The 22,445-nt window shown below is 57.6% G+C and overlaps 9 non-coding genes across 9 annotated transcripts; 5 read left to right on the top strand and 4 right to left on the bottom strand.

The window, feature by feature from the left end:
• Positions 1-66: 66 nt before the first annotated feature.
• TRNAL-CAG (transfer RNA leucine (anticodon CAG)) lies at positions 67-149 on the bottom strand. The gene has a single exon. It is a non-coding gene; the product is annotated as a tRNA-Leu (tRNA).
• Positions 150-841: 692 nt separating this feature from the next.
• Positions 842-913, bottom strand: TRNAG-UCC (transfer RNA glycine (anticodon UCC)). Its single transcript has one exon. It is a non-coding gene; the product is annotated as a tRNA-Gly (tRNA).
• A 1,131-nt stretch (positions 914-2,044) lies between these two features.
• TRNAM-CAU (transfer RNA methionine (anticodon CAU)) lies at positions 2,045-2,116 on the bottom strand. The gene has a single exon. It is a non-coding gene; the product is annotated as a tRNA-Met (tRNA).
• Positions 2,117-2,824: 708 nt separating this feature from the next.
• Positions 2,825-2,906, bottom strand: TRNAS-AGA (transfer RNA serine (anticodon AGA)). Its single transcript has one exon. It is a non-coding gene; the product is annotated as a tRNA-Ser (tRNA).
• Positions 2,907-11,113: 8,207 nt separating this feature from the next.
• TRNAS-AGA (transfer RNA serine (anticodon AGA)) lies at positions 11,114-11,195 on the top strand. Its single transcript has one exon. It is a non-coding gene; the product is annotated as a tRNA-Ser (tRNA).
• A 690-nt stretch (positions 11,196-11,885) lies between these two features.
• On the top strand, positions 11,886-11,957 carry TRNAM-CAU (transfer RNA methionine (anticodon CAU)). The gene has a single exon. It is a non-coding gene; the product is annotated as a tRNA-Met (tRNA).
• A 1,131-nt stretch (positions 11,958-13,088) lies between these two features.
• TRNAG-UCC (transfer RNA glycine (anticodon UCC)) lies at positions 13,089-13,160 on the top strand. The gene has a single exon. It is a non-coding gene; the product is annotated as a tRNA-Gly (tRNA).
• Positions 13,161-13,852: 692 nt separating this feature from the next.
• On the top strand, positions 13,853-13,935 carry TRNAL-CAG (transfer RNA leucine (anticodon CAG)). Its single transcript has one exon. It is a non-coding gene; the product is annotated as a tRNA-Leu (tRNA).
• Positions 13,936-14,930: 995 nt separating this feature from the next.
• Positions 14,931-15,002, top strand: TRNAQ-CUG (transfer RNA glutamine (anticodon CUG)). Its single transcript has one exon. It is a non-coding gene; the product is annotated as a tRNA-Gln (tRNA).
• The last annotated feature ends 7,443 nt before the right edge of the window (positions 15,003-22,445 follow it).

Below are 22,445 nucleotides of genomic sequence, written 5' to 3' on the forward strand. Positions count from 1 at the left end.
CGCTTAAGAGAGGGGTGCCGGCCAAGAGAGAGAGGCCATAAAGGAGGCCACCCAAGGCGAGGGGGCTGTCAGGAGTGGGACTCGAACCCACGCCTCCCAGGGAGACTGCAACCTGAATGCAGCGCCTTCGACCGCTCGGCCATCCTGACCCTCTGCTGCTGCCGCCGCTGCCGGCCCTGCAGCGGCCAGAGCCGGCCCAGCTCAGCCAGCCCCCTCCTGCCCCCGCTGGGGGGACACCTGCCTCCTGCCCCAGCTCCCAACAAGGGCTGCTGACGGGACACCGCAGCTCCTCCACACACCTCACAACGCACGCCGTACCCACAGCAGGGTACAAACTGCAGCCTGGTGCCCTCACACCTTACATTCCCCGGGCTGAAAAAGCACGGCTGCGTCAGCATCCTCCATCTAGCACGCAAGGAGCCAGGCTGCAAGGCACCTCAGCGGTCACTAGTGGTCCAAACGCCTGCTGAAAGCAGGGCCAGCCCCAAAGCTGGAGCAGGCGGCTGTGTGCCTGAGCCCCGTTGGAAGCCGAGCGTGACACCCAGGCGTAGGGAGTGCCAAAGCGCTCTGGGCACCTGCTCCAGGGCTTCGCCGCTGCCCAAGGAGCTCTGAATGGTGCAGAGCAGCCCCCCGAGGCTGCTGTTGGGCAAGGTGGGCCTCGCTAAAGGCCAGGCGTGCGTCTGCTGGGCTAGGAGGTGCTCAGAGGGCTGGCCGTGCCCGCAGGCTGCAGGGGAGTGAAGGGCAACGAACGGCTTGAGCACCGCGGGCAAAGCTGGGCTGTCCTGTCGGGCAGCAGCAGAGGCAAGGCACTGGGGAGCCCGCTGGCTGAAGAAAAGGGCTCTGCGTTGGCCAGGAATCGAACCCGGGTCAACTGCTTGGAAGGCAGCTATGCTCACCACTATACCACCAACGCATCTGGCTGTGCCACTGCTGCCTCTGCTCCTGAGCCCCACAGCCTCTGCTCCCTCCTGCTCCTCCACTGACCAACCCCACCTGCCTTCCCCTCCTACACAGCACACAACCACCTGCCTCCTCATCCTACGCTCCTCACCCTGCGCCCACTCCTCCTTACGCACCCCCGCACACGGGCACCACCTCAGCCTGCTCCTCTGCTTCTCTCCGCCTCACATCTTGGCCAGGCAAACTCCAGGTGCTGCCAGTGATGACGCTCCCCACCTGCGCTCAGACGCCTCCCACCCGTGCCTGGGCTCTGCAAGCCAACCTGCGCGCTGTGGACGCACCTGCCGTGCTTTAAGCGCAGACAAGCTCCCACCCGGCTGCGCACCCCTTTCCCCACCCTCAGGGCGATGCAGAGCATGCAGAACGGGAGGACGAACCTCATGGCTCAAGACAAACAGAAGCACCTGCCTTAGCAAAGACTGTTGCGGGCAAATGGGGCTTCGCTGGGGGAAAGAATAATTTGCCAACAGCGGAGGCAGATGGAACCGTCTGTGTGTGGCACGGGGCAGCCCCTTGCCTGTCCTCACAGAGGCCACCCTGCAGCACCCCCGCTCCCCTCCACTGCCAACAGCCAGCCCACACAGAGCCAATCCAGTGCCCGTTGGGAATCCCTGCGCGGCCCTGCTGCCGGCCGGACCTGACAGTGGGCATGGCAGCAGAGAGACACGGGTGGAGAAAAAGCCCGCATGGCCAAGGTGACCCCACCGGTCTTTGCCAGACCAGCCCCAGCCTTGTCCTCCTGCCCACCTGCAGAGCCCCGGAGGGACCCGCTCACGGCTGAGAAGTTGCTCTTGAGCTGCATGATGGGAAGGAGAAAGAGCTGTGTCCGCAGAAGAGGCACCACCTGGTCGGGGAGGTGTGTGCTGTGCTGTGCCCGCTGCTCCTCAGCCTGCGTCTGCCCTGCTGAGGGTGGCTTTGGGAGCGCTGGCTGCCGAGGAGACAAAGGAGGAAGGCGGCGTGAGGGCAGAGAGAGGGGTGTGAGAGCCGCTCTGGGCATGGGTGCCCAGAGAGGTAGAGCAGTGGCGGTTCAAAGTTGGTGGGAGAGGCAGCAAGTGTGAGGAGCAGGGGGAAAAGGAAACTGCCATAGCAGAGGATGGTTTCGATCCATCGACCTCTGGGTTATGGGCCCAGCACGCTTCCGCTGCGCCACTCTGCTCCCCGTGGGGCCTTTTTTGGCACCTGCCACAGACCTGAGGATGCTCCCAGACAGCACCAGCGCTCCTGCCTCCTTCCCTGCCTCGTCGCCCTGCCCTCGCCCGCACGGGAAACTCTCTCCCTCCAAAGTTCACCTCCTTCACGCCTGGCATGCCTACCTCAAGGGCCTTGCTTTGCCCTTCTCCCCGCACCTCCTGCCCCTCGCCCTGCAGGGGCACTTGCTCTTTCACCGCCCGACTCTGGGCCTCTGCAGGACACACAGCAAACCCCGCGACTGCATGATGGACACTCTTCAATGCTCCAAGACATCCCCAGAAGGCTCTGGGCAGCCTGAGCTGGGAGACCCTCTTCGGGAGGGCGAGGGACGAGGGACGAGGGGGCAGTGCTGAAGCCTCCCTTCTGGGGCTTGTGTTTCCTGCTTCCCCGTCCCATCCTCAAAAAGCAACAGCAGGACGGGGAGGGCTGGGATGTGGGCGCCGATGGGAGCGTGGCCCCAGCCTCTCTGCCGCAGGGCCCTCTTGCTCAGGGGAAAGTATTCCCCTGCAGATCAAGAGGTCCGTGGCTCAGCTCCAGGTGGTGGCTCAGCTCCAGGTGCCCTCTCCATTGCCCCTTCCCTTCTTCATTCCTACTGAGGATCTCCGGGGAGAGGAGCTGAGTGCTGTGGCTGCAGCGGGGTAAATTGCCAGCAGCCCAAAATGCAGCTGCGCCCCGTAGTTGGCAGGATTCGAACCTGCGCGGGGAAACCCCAATGGATTTCTAGTCCATCGCCTTCACCACTCGGCCACAACTACCTGCCCCAGCCCTCTCTGCCCTGCTCATCACGCGCCCTCTCCAAGGACACCCGCCTCCCTGACACTTTCAGCGACAGCCTGCACTCCAAGCCATGCACTGACCATGGACGGCACCTGGCCACAGCCTTCCACAGGCCTTCAGGGACGCAACACCAGCACCTACGCCCCCACCTCCCAACCCCGCCTCCTCAGGCACCCATCTGAGAGAAACTCAGCACCAAGGACGCTTGCTCGGCCTTGCAGAGGTCTTGGCCAGATGAGGGGGCAGGAGAACAAAGCACCACCAGTCTCCAGCTGTGCTGCGCAAAGGCTTTAATGAGAAGGAGCAAATGCAGTGGCACAGAACAGAGACCAAGAAAGACGGCCGCGAGGCGCGGCGGGGCAAAGAGAATGACACGCTTCCCAAGGACAAGCTCCACTCACAGCGCTTGCCTTTGCCCACTCTGCTCTGCCTGCTGGCAATCCCAGCCCAGCAAGAGCAGTCGCCAACTCCGGCAGCCTCTCCCCGTCAGCAGCAGATTGAGCAGAGCAGAAGAGAACGAGCCCTTTCTCAAGGAGCTCAGAGCAAAGCGGAGGCAGGGGAGGCACGGCGAGGCCTGCCGTGCAGCCAGGAGCAGCAGGCACAGGTCCCTCCTGCCTGGGGGGATGAGGACAGCCAGCCCATCTGCAAGCCGCGGCCACGCTCCTGCTGCAGAGTTCCCGTCGTCCTTCCCGCTCCGAGAGGGATGATGCGCCGGCTTCAGCAGTTGAGACTGCAGCGGGGAACGGGCAGACACAGCCCTGACCCCCCCAGACCAAGGGAGCCCCCAGAAGAGATGGGAACCCCCCCGGCGCTGAGGGAGCTCCCCACAGCAGCCGACAGAGAGGATCCCACGGCTGTGCTCTGGGGGAAAGAGGTGAGGATGGGGCCCGGCAGGGTCACCACCACCGGCGAGGCCTCGATGGCCACCATCGAGTCAGCGCAGCGGGCCACGCAGGGCTCACTGCAGCTGCTGGCGAGCGGGGTTGGGCCAGAGGCTCCGCAGGGGCGAGGGAGACAGGGTCTGAAGCAAGACATCTCTCGGTGAGGGAGGCACAGCTGAAACACAGAGCAGAGAGCCAACGCGGACCTCAGTATCAGTCTGTCTTTCTGCTCCTCAGCTCTCTCCATGGACACCCTTTCTTTCAAAAACACACGCTGTGCCTTCATCTCCCACTGCCCTCCTCGTGCCCTCCGAGCTGCAGGGCACAGGAAGGCTGACCCGGTTTTGGATAGGACCCAGCACGCTGGGTTTCAATCAATTGGGACGGACTGATCATAGCCCGTCGCCAGAGCAAACTTTGCTGCACTGAAGGCGGCACTGGACGCACGTGGCCATTTGGCTGGGGACCATCTGCTAAAGGTGCAAGTTCTGGTGGGCAGAGCTCCCTGCAGCTGAGCCCCATTGATGCCCTTCTGCTTGGAAGAACCCCCTCTTCCCTGCTCTCCCCAGACACCTCCCACAACAGGGAAAGAGCCGACAGCCCTCAAACGGTTCTGTTGCAGGGCCAGCCTTCGGCAGCCCAAGCATCAGCTCGAGTAGCCACCACGACAGCAGCTCAGCCCACAGGGAGAGATGGAGCAGGCTCAGGCTTACCTCGTTCCTGGAGGACAGGGAGGCAAGAGAGGAGCATGTGGAGCCAGAAGCAGCGCAGGCTTTTATGCTGTGTCCCAGAGCCCTGGCGGGGTCACAAACATTCCTGGCTCCTGAAGCATCGAAACACCCAGCAGCTACCGCTGGCTGAAGCCTCCCTGGTGATTAAGCCCTTGCCTCTTTCTCCTGAAATGTTTTGCTCCCACTTCATAGCACCTAGAATCAAAGAATGAATCATTGAATGGTTTTGGGTTGGAAGGGACCTTCATGATCATCTACTTCCTACCCCTTTGCCATGGGTAGGGATACCTTCCATGAGATCAGGTTTCTCAAAGTGCCATCCAACCTGTCCTTGAACACTTCCAGGTATGGGGCATCCACAAGGTCTCTGGACCACTTGTTCCGGTGTCTCACCACCCTCATAGGAAAGAATTTCTTCCCAGTATCTAATCTACATCTACCCTCTTTTGTTTTAGAAGCATTACCCCCTCATCCAATCCCTACACTCCCTGATAAATAGTCCGTGCCCATCTTTCTGGAAGGTCTCTCAGGACCTTCCTCTTCTCTAGGCTCAACAACCCCAACTCTCTAAGCCTGTCCTCCTAAGGGAGGGGCTCCTGCCTCCTCCTCATCTTTTTTTCTGCCCATGAGCCCAGGGAACAAGGGCAGGTTTGTAACGACGAAGAGCAGAGGCTCAGGTAGGTCTCTTTCTCCATGGGACCTCCATTGCCCTGTCCCTTGACGACTTGACCAGGCCCTCAGGCTTCTTCCAAGCAGGGGGCTGGGCTCAGCTTGGGAAGTGGGGAATCTGTTGGAAAGAAGCACATGAATGCGTAGGAGGGTGATCAAAGAAATGCCCTCGTCCTTCCCTGAAGTAGACCCACACCCAAATTGACCTGTTTTGCTCAGCAGGGGCATCCCAGACGCCAAAGCCCTGGATGGCCTGCTTTTGAGGAGAGGCTCAGAATAGGGAGCCAAAAGCTCATGGCTCTTTTTCCCGGGGCAGGAATTGGGTGGGCCATTCCATGCATTTCAAACTACAAAGGGAATTCCGATCAGTCTCCCAGAGCACCTGGGAGTCATTGTGATGTGGAAGAGTTGGGAAAATCCCAGAGCTGCAGGCAAACATGAGTCACCCTTCTGTCAACTTCACTGGACACGATGCCCCAGCCTCAGGCGTGCCAGGGATACCAGAGCTCATAGCCTCATTCCTCCCAAAGTGCTGCTTTCTTCAAGGGCATTTCCACACATTTTAGCACCTTTCCTTAAACAACTGGTCCTCCTATGCAATCTCATGCTGCAGCTGCCACCCGAGGCATTGCCTTTTAGTGGCTGATCAGAGGCCCAAAAGACTCAGTGTACCCCAGAGCAACGAAGGTTAGAAGGGACCTCTGGAGGTCCTATGGGCTCACCTCCTGCTCTAAGCAGACCCAAATTCCCATATAACTCAGGAAGATCTGGGCCTTGCCCCATTGACCACTGAATACTGGTACTATCGTAGAGGCCCCCATCTCTTGGGCAACTCTTCCAGGGCTGCACTGTGGCCCTGTCACTTCTTTCTCCACAAAGACATCTGGTATTTCCCTTGTTGCAACTTGTTAGTGTTGATCTTGCCCTTTCAAAGTGCACCTCTCTGGAGAGTCTGTCTCTCTCTCTTACACAACCTTCTGTAGCTGTTGGGGAACTGCAGTTCTTCCCTTGCCTGGAATTGTCCTCTCGCTTTTCCATCTGTTACTCAGGTACCAGTGATCTTGCAATCAGCATCCAGGCCATGTGCCTCCTTCTGTCCTACCAGCTATTCAGGCACAAGTGGCCTCACAAGTACTAGTGCTGCCATGAGCCTACCCCGGCCCATCAGCTGCAGAGACAGAAGTGACCTTAAGTTCAAAATGCAAACCACATGCCTGCTGCTGACCTAGCAGGCAATGAGGTAGAAGGCAACTCACATGCACATAGCCCAAAACGCGCATGCTGCTGCTTATCAGCAACACAAGTGCCTAGCACAAGCAATGTCCCTGCAGATGGCCTGCAGAGCCAGACGTGACCTCACAGTCAATATCCAAGCCATGTTCTGGCTTCTGGCCAGTGAGGGACTCAGGTAGCAGGGAGGTGACCTGCAGATACCCATGCCATCTTCCTGCTGCCAGCTCAGACAAGGAGGACTTCTGGAAGAGGAAACTCTGGATTGTCTTTGAAAGGTGACAGCATCTGGAAGAGGTGCCTGAGGCCTGGAAGAAGTCAACTGCACTCCCATCTTCCAGAAGGGCACAAAGGAGGACCTGGGGAACTGCAGGCTCCAAGGCCACCCTCACCTCGTTCCCTAGGAAGGGGAAGGGGCAACTCATCCTGCAAACCCTTTCCAGACAAATAAAGAACAAGAAGGTGATTCTAATTTCCATTACACTATTCCTGACCCATTTCTGTGCAACTGTGGTCTCCTCTTTTTGTGGAGGGGTGTGTGGGTGTGTGGGGGTGTGTGTGTGTAAGGTGTTAGCTGGGAAACTTCAGCTTGCTTCACAAAAACACACACAAAGAGAACATTAGGTCTCGGGCTCTATTTATGGTTTGGATGGGGTTTATTTGAATCAAAGGGGTTTATTTAAAACAGCAACAGCTGCAAAGAATGATGCAGTTTTAGGAAACATCAGTTGGAAGGCAGCTTGCAGGTGTGTAGACTATCCTCCAGCTCAGTGCAGGGCTAACTGCAAAGACAGTGGAGGATCCTCAGTACCTTGTCCAGCTGACTTTTGTCCATGAAGGGACTGCCTCTCTCTTCTCTACAAACCATGCTTCTGTGGTGTTGCAGTTCCCCCCCTGCCCGGCCTCTCAGGCCACGTGGTGCTTTGCATGATCTCCCTCCCAGCCTGGGCCGCAGAACAACACAATGGAGCAGAACGTAACACAGTGGTCTAACATAAAAGAAAGAAAAGGTAGAGAGCCACAGACCAAGAACACAATAGTGTGCCTAGTCCCCATGGCTCCTACCCCTTGAAGATAATAACTATAATTGATCACTCCTGACACCATATTGATCATGGTCATGGGGGGGATACCAGGACCCCAAGATCTAGCAAGCTCTGGGGTTGCGTTACTGTCATCTCACTTGGCCCTAAGTGGAAAAGTATCTGATGAAAGTCAATTATCTTGGATCCTATAAGTAGCGATTCTAGTAAAGACCCTTTGAACTCTTCTGGATCGCAGTGGGCTGTGGCCAGTAACTCCACTGAGTTGAGACACCTCTCAGGCTCTTACCTTGAGGCCAGGGCAGGAGAAGACCTTCTCACACCTGTCTCCAGACCTCATCCCAAAACCATGGGACCTTCTCACCGATGCTGGCACCCTCACTCTCATCCCCTGGTGGCCCGCTTGTGGTCACAGGAGGCTCAGCTGTGAGAGCTCTTGGCTGGTAGGGTGGGGACCAGGCCTCAAGCCCCCTGCTCAGGTGAAAGCATACCTGTTTGGTGGATACATGGTCGGAGTGCATGATCTCAAAAGCTCCTTTCCAATACAAGGTCAGTGATGAAAGCTGAGGGGAAGGATCATTGCCCTTTTTTGGCAATGCAGAGACCTAATCTGAATTGGCACTTTGGGGCTATGAGCGCTGGTATCCATGGCACGCCCGAGACTAGGGCACTGTGTCCACTGAAGTCCACAGCACGAGACTCACGTCTGCCTGCAGCTCCGGGTTTTTCCCAACTCTTCCACATCACGATGACTCCCAGGTGCTCTGGGACAATGATGCCATGTCCCTTGGAAATTTGAAATGCATGGAATGGGCCACCCCATCCCTAACCCAGGAAAAAGAGCCATGAGCTTTTGGCTCCCTGCCCCGCGCCTCTCCTCAAAAAAAGGCCATCCAGGCCTCTGGCCTCTGGGCTGAACTCGCTGAGCAAAACAGGTCAATTTGGGGGTGGGTCTCTTACAGAGGCATCTCTTTGATCACAAAAGCAGGCCATGGTAGAGCCTGATGAGCATAAGCGAGGTCCTTGTGGCTGTCACTCCTGCCCACAGTGGGCTTGTCTCCAGCCCGCAATGCTCTTTCCTTGCCTTTGAGCTTTTCCACGTCCCTGGAGAGGTACCTCTGTTCTCCTATATGGGATTTCAAGGTCTTGACCTTCTGCCTGAACCTACCCACAGTCTCCTGTGTGTCTATGATGACTTGCAGGGAGGAACACCTCTCAGGGTTAGCTTGAGTGCCTCCACTGAAAGCCCTTGAGAGCTGACTTGAGATGCCATTCATGGCTGACAGTTGGACTCAATGATCTTAAAGCTCCCTTCCAACCTAGAAGATTCTATGCTTCTATGAGGAGGGCAAAGTGACAAAGGCAATCCGTATAACGCAAACCCACTTAAAATCTCTGCATGCCTAGCCTGAGACCTCTGAGTTAATTGGTCTCATGAAGCTGGGACACAGATGAATCATTTTGATGTTCCGTGGAAAGAAAAGGGAATAATATATTTCAGGTGAAAGAGGCAAGGGCCCAAGTAACAGGTGCCAGGACAAGAGGAAACCTTTCGAGTTGCACTAGGGGAGGTTTAGATGAGAGGTTAGAAAATTTTTACTGAGACGGTTATCAAGCATTGGATCAGGCTGCCCAGGGAAGTGGTGGAATCGTCATCCCTGGAGGTATTTAAAAGACGGGTAAACGTAGAGCTTCGCAATTGGGTTTAGTGATGGGTTTTGTCAGTGTTAGCTTGATGGTTGGACTCCCTGATCTGAAAGATCCCTTCCAACCTGGGCAATTCTAGGATTCTATGACGTTTGGTGCTATGACGTGGGAGCAAAACATTTCAGGAGAAAGAGGCAAGGGCTTAATCACCAGGGAGGCTTCAGCCAGCGGTAGCTGCTGGGTGTTTCGATGCTTCAGGAGCCAGGAATGTTTGTGACCCCGCCAGGGCTCTGGGACACAGCATAAAAGCCTGCGCTGCTTCTGGCTCCACATGCTCCTCTCTTGCCTCCCTGTCCTCCAGGAACGAGGTAAGCCTGAGCCTGCTCCATCTCTCCCTGTGGGCTGAGCTGCTGTCGTGGTGGCTACTCGAGCTGATGCTTGGGCTGCCGAAGGCTGGCCCTGCAACAGAACTGTTTGAGGGCTGTCGGCTCTTTCCCTGTTGTGGGAGGTGTCTGGGGAGAGCAGGGAAGAGGGGGTTCTTCCAAGCAGAAGGGCATCAATGGGGCTCAGCTGCAGGGAGCTCTGCCCACCAGAACTTGCACCTTTAGCAGATGGTCCCCAGCCAAATGGCCACGTGCGTCCAGTGCCGCCTTCAGTGCAGCAAAGTTTGCTCTGGCGACGGGCTATGATCAGTCCGTCCCAATTGATTGAAACCCAGCGTGCTGGGTCCTATCCAAAACCGGGTCAGCCTTCCTGTGCCCTGCAGCTCGGAGGGCACGAGGAGGGCAGTGGGAGATGAAGGCACAGCGTGTGTTTTTAAAAGAAAGGGTGTCCATGGAGAGAGCTGAGGAGCAGAGAGACAGACTGATACTGAGGTCCGCGTTGGCTCTCTGCTCTGTGTTTCAGCTGTGCCTCCCTCACCGAGAGATGTCTTGCTTCAGACCCTGTCTCCCTCGCCCCTGCGGAGCCTCTGGCCCAACCCCGCTCGCCAGCAGCTGCAGTGAGCCCTGCGTGGCCCGCTGCGCTGACTCGACGGTGGCCATCGAGGCCTCGCCGGTGGTGGTGACCCTGCCGGGCCCCATCCTCACCTCTTTCCCCCAGAGCACAGCCGTGGGATCCTCTCTGTCGGCTGCTGTGGGGAGCTCCCTCAGCGCCGGGGGGGTTCCCATCTCTTCTGGGGGCTCCCTTGGTCTGGGGGGGTCAGGGCTGTGCCTGCCCGTTCCCCGCTGCAGTCTCAACTGCTGAAGCCGGCGCATCATCCCTCTCGGAGCGGGAAGGACGACGGGAACTCTGCAGCAGGAGCGTGGCCGCGGCTTGCAGATGGGCTGGCTGTCCTCATCCCCCCAGGCAGGAGGGACCTGTGCCCGCTGCTCCTGGCTGCACGGCAGGCCTCGCCGTGCCTCCCCTGCCTCCGCTTTGCTCTGAGCTCCTTGAGAAAGGGCTCGTTCTCTTCTGCTCTGCTCAATCTGCTGCTGACGGGGAGAGGCTGCCGGAATTGGCGACTGCTCTTGCTGGGCTGGGATTGCCAGCAGGCAGAGCAGAGTGGGCAAAGGCAAGCGCTGTGAGTGGAGCTTGTCCTTGGGAAGCGTGTCATTCTCTTTGCCCCGCCGCGCCTCGCGGCCGTCTTTCTTGGTCTCTGTTCTGTGCCACTGCATTTGCTCCTTCTCATTAAAGCCTTTGCGCAGCACAGCTGGAGACTGGTGGTGCTTTGTTCTCCTGCCCCCTCATCTGGCCAAGACCTCTGCAAGGCCGAGCAAGCGTCCTTGGTGCTGAGTTTCTCTCAGATGGGTGCCTGAGGAGGCGGGGTTGGGAGGTGGGGGCGTAGGTGCTGGTGTTGCGTCCCTGAAGGCCTGTGGAAGGCTGTGGCCAGGTGCCGTCCATGGTCAGTGCATGGCTTGGAGTGCAGGCTGTCGCTGAAAGTGTCAGGGAGGCGGGTGTCCTTGGAGAGGGCGCGTGATGAGCAGGGCAGAGAGGGCTGGGGCAGGTAGTTGTGGCCGAGTGGTGAAGGCGATGGACTAGAAATCCATTGGGGTTTCCCCGCGCAGGTTCGAATCCTGCCAACTACGGGGCGCAGCTGCATTTTGGGCTGCTGGCAATTTACCCCGCTGCAGCCACAGCACTCAGCTCCTCTCCCCGGAGATCCTCAGTAGGAATGAAGAAGGGAAGGGGCAATGGAGAGGGCACCTGGAGCTGAGCCACGGACCTCTTGATCTGCAGGGGAATACTTTCCCCTGAGCAAGAGGGCCCTGCGGCAGAGAGGCTGGGGCCACGCTCCCATCGGCGCCCACATCCCAGCCCTCCCCGTCCTGCTGTTGCTTTTTGAGGATGGGACGGGGAAGCAGGAAACACAAGCCCCAGAAGGGAGGCTTCAGCACTGCCCCCTCGTCCCTCGTCCCTCGCCCTCCCGAAGAGGGTCTCCCAGCTCGGGCTGCCCAGAGCCTTCTGGGGATGTCTTGGAGCATTGAAGAGTGTCCATCATGCAGTCGCGGGGTTTGCTGTGTGTCCTGCAGAGGCCCAGAGTCGGGCGGTGAAAGAGCAAGTGCCCCTGCAGGGGGAGGGGCAGGAGGTGCGGGGAGAAGGGCAAAGCAAGGCCCTTGAGGTAGGCATGCCAGGCGTGAAGGAGGTGAACTTTGGAGGGAGAGAGTTTCCCGTGCGGGCGAGGGCAGGGCGAAGAGGCAGGGAAGGAGGCAGGAGCGCTGGTGCTGTCTGGGAGCATCCTCAGGGCTGTGGCAGGTGCCAAAGAAGGCCCCACGGGGAGCAGAGTGGCGCAGCGGAAGCGTGCTGGGCCCATAACCCAGAGGTTGATGGATCGAAACCATCCTCTGCTATGGCAGTTTCCTTTTCCCCCTGCTCCTCACACTTGCTGCCTCTCCCACCAACTTTGAACCGCCACTGCTCTACCTCTCTGGGCACCCATGCCCAGAGCGGCTCTCACACCCCTCTCTCTGCCCTCACGCCGCCTTCCTCCTTTGTCTCCTCGGCAGCCAGCGCTCCCAAAGCCACCCTCAGCAGGGCAGACGCAGGCTGAGGAGCAGCGGGCACAGCACAGCACACACCTCCCCGACCAGGTGGTGCCTCTTCTGCGGACACAGCTCTTTCTCCTTCCCATCATGCAGCTCAAGAGCAACTTCTCAGCCGTGAGCGGGTCCCTCCGGGGCTCTGCAGGTGGGCAGGAGGACAAGGCTGGGGCTGGTCTGGCAAAGACCGGTGGGGTCACCTTGGCCATGCGGGCTTTTTCTCCACCCGTGTCTCTCTGCTGCCATGCCCACTGTCAGGTCCGGCCGGCAGCAGGGCCGCGCAGGGATTCCCAACGGGCACTGGATTGGCTCTGTGTGGGCTGGCTGTTGGCAGTGGAGGGGAGCGGGGGTGCTGCAGGGTGGCCTCTGTGAGGACAGGCAAGGGGCTGCCCCGTGCCACACACAGACGGTTCCATCTGCCTCCGCTGTTGGCAAATTATTCTTTCCCCCAGCGAAGCCCCATTTGCCCGCAACAGTCTTTGCTAAGGCAGGTGCTTCTGTTTGTCTTGAGCCATGAGGTTCGTCCTCCCGTTCTGCATGCTCTGCATCGCCCTGAGGGTGGGGAAAGGGGTGCGCAGCCGGGTGGGAGCTTGTCTGCGCTTAAAGCACGGCAGGTGCGTCCACAGCGGGCAGGTTGGCTTGCAGAGCCCAGGCACGGGTGGGAGGCGTCTGAGCGCAGGTGGGGAGCGTCATCACTGGCAGCACCTGGAGTTTGCCTGGCCAAGATGTGAGGCGGAGAGAAGCAGAGGAGCAGGCTGAGGTGGTGCCCGTGTGCGGGGGTGCGTAAGGAGGAGTGGGCGCAGGGTGAGGAGCGTAGGATGAGGAGGCAGGTGGTTGTGTGCTGTGTAGGAGGGGAAGGCAGGTGGGGTTGGTCAGTGGAGGAGCAGGAGGGAGCAGAGGCTGTGGGGCTCAGGAGCAGAGGCAGCAGTAGCACAGCCAGATGCATTGGTGGTATAGTGGTGAGCATAGCTGCCTTCCAAGCAGTTGACCCGGGTTCGATTCCTGGCCAACGCAGAGCCCTTTTCTTCAGCCAGCGGGCTCCCCAGTGCCTTGCCTCTGCTGCTGCCCGACAGGACAGCCCAGCTTTGCCCGCGGTGCTCAAGCCGTTCGTTGCCCTTCACTCCCCTGCAGCCTGCGGGCACGGCCAGCCCTCTGAGCACCTCCTAGCCCAGCAGACGCACGCCTGGCCTTTAGCGAGGCCCACCTTGCCCAACAGCAGCCTCGGGGGGCTGCTCTGCACCATTCAGAGCTCCTTGGGCAGCGGCGAAGCCCTGGAGCAGGTGCCCAGAGCGCTTTGGCACTCCCTACGCCTGGGTGTCACGCTCGGCTTCCAACGGGGCTCAGGCACACAGCCGCCTGCTCCAGCTTTGGGGCTGGCCCTGCTTTCAGCAGGCGTTTGGACCACTAGTGACCGCTGAGGTGCCTTGCAGCCTGGCTCCTTGCGTGCTAGATGGAGGATGCTGACGCAGCCGTGCTTTTTCAGCCCGGGGAATGTAAGGTGTGAGGGCACCAGGCTGCAGTTTGTACCCTGCTGTGGGTACGGCGTGCGTTGTGAGGTGTGTGGAGGAGCTGCGGTGTCCCGTCAGCAGCCCTTGTTGGGAGCTGGGGCAGGAGGCAGGTGTCCCCACAGCGGGGGCAGGAGGGGGCTGGCTGAGCTGGGCCGGCTCTGGCCGCTGCAGGGCCGGCAGCGGCGGCAGCAGCAGAGGGTCAGGATGGCCGAGCGGTCGAAGGCGCTGCATTCAGGTTGCAGTCTCCCTGGGAGGCGTGGGTTCGAGTCCCACTCCTGACAGCCCCCTCGCCTTGGGTGGCCTCCTTTATGGCCTCTCTCTCTTGGCCGGCACCCCTCTCTTAAGCGGAACCTCCTGGCTCTTCTGGGGGCTCTGCTCAGCCTGCTGCACGTCCCAGCTCCTGATGAAGGAAAAATGGGCACCAACTCCCTAGGCCTACAACACACTCATGACGGAGAGCCCTGGCCTCTTCCGTTTCCGACCACCACCTCTCCCCCTCCAGCCATCGAGTTGCCTCCTTGTAGGCCCCGGGAAGCTCCTCTTAGACCCCACAAAGCCTTTTCTTCTCTCAGCTAAGCAAGCCTTGCGCCCTCAGCCTCTCCTCACAAGGCCAGAGTCCCCCTCTGCTGAACTTGCTCCACTTCATCAAGGCCTTTCCTTGCTTCCCCACCTTTCCTAGCTTCTTCTGCTTTTTTGGAGACGAGGCAACTTTTCCCTCTCCTTAGTCATCGGGGAGCTCCTCTGCCCTCTGCTCCCGAAGCTGGAGAGCCCCTGAGGTGCCTCCTTGCCTCTGCGACGCCCAGTGGCACGTTCGATAGGTGCCAAGCCAGGATGTGGCCTTGCGCAGCAGGATTTCAACGGGGAAAGTTCCCCTGAACTGTCAGTTCATCACCAGCAAAGACGGGCAGCGTCAGGGGGAAGAGGGTGAGGCAGGAGTCAGGTCCCCCGTGTCAGAGGGCACCGGGGGCATTGGAGGCCGTGTGTCATTTCTCTGCAGCCCTGTGAGAGGGCAGAGCCATCCTGAGGCAATGTCATCAGAGGGTGCGGGAGCAGGGTGTGCGATTTTCGAAGGAGGGGAGTGAGGAAGTCTGAGGCCCAGGAGAGGCGCGGTGTTGCGCCGCTGTGTGAAAAGGTGGCGTGGGTGTAGAGGTCTGCGTCGCCCTGTGGGAAGGCTGCAGCTGGGGATGGGCAGGGAGCTGGGAAGAGTGCCAGAGTGGTCCAGGAGGCATTGGGTGAGGCAGGGCTGGGAGAGGGGAAAGAAGAAAGGAGTCTGGGAGGTCCCATGGTGTAATGGTGAGCACTCTGGACTCTGAATCCAGCGATCTGAGTTCAAATCTCAGTGGGACCTCAGCCCTTTTGCTGCCCTGCCGTGCTCACACCTTCTTCCCTTGCCTCCCTCTTGCCTCAACTCTTCAATGCACTCCCACCTTCCTTCCTTTCCTGGGCTCCCAGCCCTGGCACCCCCAGCAGAGACCCCTCTCCTGCCCTGCGCCCGCCACAGCTCTCCGGCTTTCCTCAGCACCTCGGCTGCACGGCATATTCGACGGCTTTCTCTAGTTGCGTATTGGACGTCTCCAAAGGGGCACAATCTACAGCCTCCCTGGGCAACCGTTTCCCGTCTTTGACTGCCACGCTTTCTGCCATGACTTGCATTTCCAGCTCTGCCCAGTGCTTCTGCCTCTCCCCGTCTCTCTGAGGCTTTGCTGTCTTTCTCGTGCCTACTCGCTTCTTTTTGGTGCTCTGCTTCCGGGAGCGCCCCCCACAACTGGCAGTGCCCCACGCATGGGCACAGTCTCACTCTCATGGGGAGAGCAGCTTCTCCCTCGGCCTTGCAGAGGTCTTGGCCAGATGAGGGGGCAGGAGAACAAAGCACCACCAGTCTCCAGCTGTGCTGCGCAAAGGCTTTAATGAGAAGGAGCAAATGCAGTGGCACAGAACAGAGACCAAGAAAGACGGCCGCGAGGCGCGGCGGGGCAAAGAGAATGACACGCTTCCCAAGGACAAGCTCCACTCACAGCGCTTGCCTTTGCCCACTCTGCTCTGCCTGCTGGCAATCCCAGCCCAGCAAGAGCAGTCGCCAACTCCGGCAGCCTCTCCCCGTCAGCAGCAGATTGAGCAGAGCAGAAGAGAACGAGCCCCTTCTCAAGGAGCTCAGAGCAAAGCGGAGGCAGGGGAGGCACGGCGAGGCCTGCCGTGCAGCCAGGAGCAGCGGGCACAGGTCCCTCCTGCCTGGGGGGATGAGGACAGCCAGCCCATCTGCAAGCCGCGGCCACGCTCCTGCTGCAGAGTTCCCGTCGTCCTTCCCGCTCTGAGAGGGATGATGCGCCGGCTTCAGCAGTTGAGACTGCAGCGGGGAACGGGCAGGCACAGCCCTGACCCCCCCAGACCAAGGGAGCCCCCAGAAGAGATGGGAACCCCCCCGGCGCTGAGGGAGCTCCCCACAGCAGCCGACAGAGAGGATCCCACGGCTGTGCTCTGGGGGAAAGAGGTGAGGATGGGGCCCGGCAGGGTCACCACCACCGGCGAGGCCTCGATGGCCACCGTCGAGTCAGCGCAGCGGGCCACGCAGGGCTCACTGCAGCTGCTGGCGAGCGGGGTTGGGCCAGAGGCTCCGCAGGGGCGAGGGAGACAGGGTCTGAAGCAAGACATCTCTCGGTGAGGGAGGCACAGCTGAAACACAGAGCAGAGAGCCAACGCGGACCTCAGTATCAGTCTGTCTTTCTGCTCCTCAGCTCTCTCCATGGACACCCTTTCTTTTAAAAACACACGCTGTGCCTTCATCTCCCACTGCCCTCCTCGTGCCCTCCGAGCTGCAGGGCACAGGAAGGCTGACCCGGTTTTGGATAGGACCCAGCACGCTGGGTTTCAATCAATTGGGACGGACTGATCATAGCCCGTCGCCAGAGCAAACTTTGCTGCACTGAAGGCGGCACTGGATGCACGTGGCCATTTGGCTGGGGACCATCTGCTAAAGGTGCAAGTTCTGGTGGGCAGAGCTCCCTGCAGCTGAGCCCCATTGATGCCCTTCTGCTTGGAAGAACCCCCTCTTCCCTGCTCTCCCCAGACACCTCCCACAACAGGGAAAGAGCCGACAGCCCTCAAACAGTTCTGTTGCAGGGCCAGCCTTCGGCAGCCCAAGCATCAGCTCGAGTAGCCACCACGACAGCAGCTCAGCCCACAGGGAGAGATGGAGCAGGCTCAGGCTTACCTCGTTCCTGGAGGACAGGGAGGCAAGAGAGGAGCATGTGGAGCCAGAAGCAGCGCAGGCTTTTATGCTGTGTCCCAGAGCCCTGGCGGGGTCACAAACATTCCTGGCTCCTGAAGCATCGAAACACCCAGCAGCTACCGCTGGCTGAAGCCTCCCTGGTGATTAAACCCTTGCCTCTTTCTCCTGAAATGTTTTGCTCCCACGTCATAGCACCAAACGTCATAGAATCCTAGAATTGCCCAGGTTGGAAGGGATCTTTCAGATCAGGGAGTCCAACCATCAAGCTAACACTGACAAAACCCATCACTAAACCCAATTGCGAAGCTCTACGTTTACCCGTCTTTTAAATACCTCCAGGGATGACGATTCCACCACTTCCCTGGGCAGCCTGATCCAATGCTTGATAACCGTCTCAGTAAAAATTTTCTAACCTCTCATCTAAACCTCCCCTAGTGCAACTCGAAAGGTTTCCTCTTGTCCTGGCACCTGTTACTTGGGCCCTTGCCTCTTTCACCTGAAATATATTATTCCCTTTTCTTTCCACGGAACATCAAAATGATTCATCTGTGTCCCAGCTTCATGAGACCAATTAACTCAGAGGTCTCAGGCTAGGCATGCAGAGATTTTAAGTGGGTTTGCGTTATACGGATTGCCTTTGTCACTTTGCCCTCCTCATAGAAGCATAGAATCTTCTAGGTTGGAAGGGAGCTTTAAGATCATTGAGTCCAACTGTCAGCCATGAATGGCATCTCAAGTCAGCTCTCAAGGGCTTTCAGTGGAGGCACTCAAGCTAACCCTGAGAGGTGTTCCTCCCTGCAAGTCATCATAGACACACAGGAGACTGTGGGTAGGTTCAGGCAGAAGGTCAAGACCTTGAAATCCCATATAGGAGAACAGAGGTACCTCTCCAGGGACGTGGAAAAGCTCAAAGGCAAGGAAAGAGCATTGCGGGCTGGAGACAAGCCCACTGTGGGCAGGAGTGACAGCCACAAGGACCTCGCTTATGCTCATCAGGCTCTACCATGGCCTGCTTTTGTGATCAAAGAGATGCCTCTGTAAGAGACCCACCCCCAAATTGACCTGTTTTGCTCAGCGAGTTCAGCCCAGAGGCCAGAGGCCTGGATGGCCTTTTTTTGAGGAGAGGCGCGGGGCAGGGAGCCAAAAGCTCATGGCTCTTTTTCCTGGGTTAGGGATGGGGTGGCCCATTCCATGCATTTCAAATTTCCAAGGGACATGGCATCATTGTCCCAGAGCACCTGGGAGTCATCGTGATGTGGAAGAGTTGGGAAAAACCCGGAGCTGCAGGCAGACGTGAGTCTCGTGCTGTGGACTTCAGTGGACACAGTGCCCTAGTCTCGGGCGTGCCATGGATACCAGCGCTCATAGCCCCAAAGTGCCAATTCAGATTAGGTCTCTGCATTGCCAAAAAAGGGCAATGATCCTTCCCCTCAGCTTTCATCACTGACCTTGTATTGGAAAGGAGCTTTTGAGATCATGCACTCCGACCATGTATCCACCAAACAGGTATGCTTTCACCTGAGCAGGGGGCTTGAGGCCTGGTCCCCACCCTACCAGCCAAGAGCTCTCACAGCTGAGCCTCCTGTGACCACAAGCGGGCCACCAGGGGATGAGAGTGAGGGTGCCAGCATCGGTGAGAAGGTCCCAGGGTTTTGGGATGAGGTCTGGAGACAGGTGTGAGAAGGTCTTCTCCTGCCCTGGCCTCAAGGTAAGAGCCTGAGAGGTGTCTCAACTCAGTGGAGTTACTGGCCACAGCCCACTGCGATCCAGAAGAGTTCAAAGGGTCTTTACTAGAATCGCTACTTATAGGATCCAAGATAATTGACTTTCATCAGATACTTTTCCACTTAGGGCCAAGTGAGATGACAGTAACGCAACCCCAGAGCTTGCTAGATCTTGGGGTCCTGGTATCCCCCCCATGACCATGATCAATATGGTGTCAGGAGTGATCAATTATAGTTATTATCTTCAAGGGGTAGGAGCCATGGGGACTAGGCACACTATTGTGTTCTTGGTCTGTGGCTCTCTACCTTTTCTTTCTTTTATGTTAGACCACTGTGTTACGTTCTGCTCCATTGTGTTGTTCTGCGGCCCAGGCTGGGAGGGAGATCATGCAAAGCACCACGTGGCCTGAGAGGCCGGGCAGGGGGGGAACTGCAACACCACAGAAGCATGGTTTGTAGAGAAGAGAGAGGCAGTCCCTTCATGGACAAAAGTCAGCTGGACAAGGTACTGAGGATCCTCCACTGTCTTTGCAGTTAGCCCTGCACTGAGCTGGAGGATAGTCTACACACCTGCAAGCTGCCTTCCAACTGATGTTTCCTAAAACTGCATCATTCTTTGCAGCTGTTGCTGTTTTAAATAAACCCCTTTGATTCAAATAAACCCCATCCAAACCATAAATAGAGCCCGAGACCTAATGTTCTCTTTGTGTGTGTTTTTGTGAAGCAAGCTGAAGTTTCCCAGCTAACACCTTACACACACACACCCCCACACACCCACACACCCCTCCACAAAAAGAGGAGACCACAGTTGCACAGAAATGGGTCAGGAATAGTGTAATGGAAATTAGAATCACCTTCTTGTTCTTTATTTGTCTGGAAAGGGTTTGCAGGATGAGTTGCCCCTTCCCCTTCCTAGGGAACGAGGTGAGGGTGGCCTTGGAGCCTGCAGTTCCCCAGGTCCTCCTTTGTGCCCTTCTGGAAGATGGGAGTGCAGTTGACTTCTTCCAGGCCTCAGGAACCTCTTCCAGATGCTGTCACCTTTCAAAGACAATCCAGAGTTTCCTCTTCCAGAAGTCCTCCTTGTCTGAGCTGGCAGCAGGAAGATGGCATGGGTATCTGCAGGTCACCTCCCTGCTACCTGAGTCCCTCACTGGCCAGAAGCCAGAACATGGCTTGGATATTGACTGTGAGGTCACGTCTGGCTCTGCAGGCCATCTGCAGGGACATTGCTTGTGCTAGGCACTTGTGTTGCTGATAAGCAGCAGCATGCGCGTTTTGGGCTATGTGCATGTGAGTTGCCTTCTACCTCATTGCCTGCTAGGTCAGCAGCAGGCATGTGGTTTGCATTTTGAACTTAAGGTCACTTCTGTCTCTGCAGCTGATGGGCCGGGGTAGGCTCATGGCAGCACTAGTACTTGTGAGGCCACTTGTGCCTGAATAGCTGGTAGGACAGAAGGAGGCACATGGCCTGGATGCTGATTGCAAGATCACTGGTACCTGAGTAACAGATGGAAAAGCGAGAGGACAATTCCAGGCAAGGGAAGAACTGCAGTTCCCCAACAGCTACAGAAGGTTGTGTAAGAGAGAGAGACAGACTCTCCAGAGAGGTGCACTTTGAAAGGGCAAGATCAACACTAACAAGTTGCAACAAGGGAAATACCAGATGTCTTTGTGGAGAAAGAAGTGACAGGGCCACAGTGCAGCCCTGGAAGAGTTGCCCAAGAGATGGGGGCCTCTACGATAGTACCAGTATTCAGTGGTCAATGGGGCAAGGCCCAGATCTTCCTGAGTTATATGGGAATTTGGGTCTGCTTAGAGCAGGAGGTGAGCCCATAGGACCTCCAGAGGTCCCTTCTAACCTTCGTTGCTCTGGGGTACACTGAGTCTTTTGGGCCTCTGATCAGCCACTAAAAGGCAATGCCTCGGGTGGCAGCTGCAGCATGAGATTGCATAGGAGGACCAGTTGTTTAAGGAAAGGTGCTAAAATGTGTGGAAATGCCCTTGAAGAAAGCAGCACTTTGGGAGGAATGAGGCTATGAGCTCTGGTATCCCTGGCACGCCTGAGGCTGGGGCATCGTGTCCAGTGAAGTTGACAGAAGGGTGACTCATGTTTGCCTGCAGCTCTGGGATTTTCCCAACTCTTCCACATCACAATGACTCCCAGGTGCTCTGGGAGACTGATCGGAATTCCCTTTGTAGTTTGAAATGCATGGAATGGCCCACCCAATTCCTGCCCCGGGAAAAAGAGCCATGAGCTTTTGGCTCCCTATTCTGAGCCTCTCCTCAAAAGCAGGCCATCCAGGGCTTTGGCGTCTGGGATGCCCCTGCTGAGCAAAACTGGTCAATTTGGGTGTGGGTCTACTTCAGGGAAGGACGAGGGCATCTCTTTGATCACCCTCCTACGCATTCATGTGCTTCTTTCCAACAGATTCCCCACTTCCCAAGCTGAGCCCAGCCCCCTGCTTGGAAGAAGCCTGAGGGCCTGGTCAAGTCGTCAAGGGACAGGGCAATGGAGGTCCCATGGAGAAGTCACTTGAAAGAGACCTACCTGAGCCTCTGTCTTCATCGTTACGAACCTGCCCTTGTTCCCTGGGCTCATGGGCAGAAAAAAAGATGAGGAGGAGGCAGGAGCCCCTCCCTTAGGAGGACAGGCTTAGAGAGTTGGGGTTGTTGAGCCTAGAGAAGAGGAAGGTCCTGAGAGACCTTCCAGAAAGATGGGCACGGACTATCTATCAGGGAGTGTAGGGATTGGATGAGGGGGTAATGCTTCTAAAACAAAAGAGGGTAGATGTAGATTAGATACTGGGAAGAAATTCTTTCCTATGAGGGTGGTGAGACACCGGAACAAGTGGTCCAGAGACCTTGTGGATGCCCCATACCTGGAAGTGTTCAAGGACAGGTTGGATGGCACTTTGAGAAACCTGATCTCATGGAAGGTATCCCTACCCATGGCAAAGGGGTAGGAAGTAGATGATCATGAAGGTCCCTTCCAACCCAAAACCATTCAATGATTCATTCTTTGATTCTAGGTGCTATGAAGTGGGAGCAAAACATTTCAGGAGAAAGAGGCAAGGGCTTAATCACCAGGGAGGCTTCAGCCAGCGGTAGCTGCTGGGTGTTTCGATGCTTCAGGAGCCAGGAATGTTTGTGACCCCGCCAGGGCTCTGGGACACAGCATAAAAGCCTGCGCTGCTTCTGGCTCCACATGCTCCTCTCTTGCCTCCCTGTCCTCCAGGAACGAGGTAAGCCTGAGCCTGCTCCATCTCTCCCTGTGGGCTGAGCTGCTGTCGTGGTGGCTACTCGAGCTGATGCTTGGGCTGCCGAAGGCTGGCCCTGCAACAGAACTGTTTGAGGGCTGTCGGCTCTTTCCCTGTTGTGGGAGGTGTCTGGGGAGAGCAGGGAAGAGGGGGTTCTTCCAAGCAGAAGGGCATCAATGGGGCTCAGCAGCAGGGAGCTCTGCCCACCAGAACTTGCACCTTTAGCAGATGGTCCCCAGCCAAATGGCCACGTGCATCCAGTGCCGCCTTCAGTGCAGCAAAGTTTGCTCTGGCGACGGGCTATGATCAGTCTTTCCACAGGGGACGGAAAGTGGCTTTGCACCCACTGTGCTGGGTCTATCCCCAGGTGGGTCAGCCTTCCTGTGCCCTGCAGCTTGGAGGGCAGAGTGAGTTTCATGGGAGCTGTAGGCACAGCGTGTGCTTTTAAGAGGTGATCTCTGAGGCTCCTGTTCAACGCAGCCTATTTGTGCTGGGACCATTTTATCAATCTTTACCCGTGTTATTGTACCAGGAAATGCAGGAGGAGGTCCTGGTGGAATCAGCAGTCAGTGAGGCACATCTTT

Source organism: Chroicocephalus ridibundus, chromosome 9 (assembly GCF_963924245.1).
Source record: "Chroicocephalus ridibundus chromosome 9, bChrRid1.1, whole genome shotgun sequence".
Classification (NCBI taxonomy): domain Eukaryota; kingdom Metazoa; phylum Chordata; class Aves; order Charadriiformes; family Laridae; genus Chroicocephalus; species Chroicocephalus ridibundus.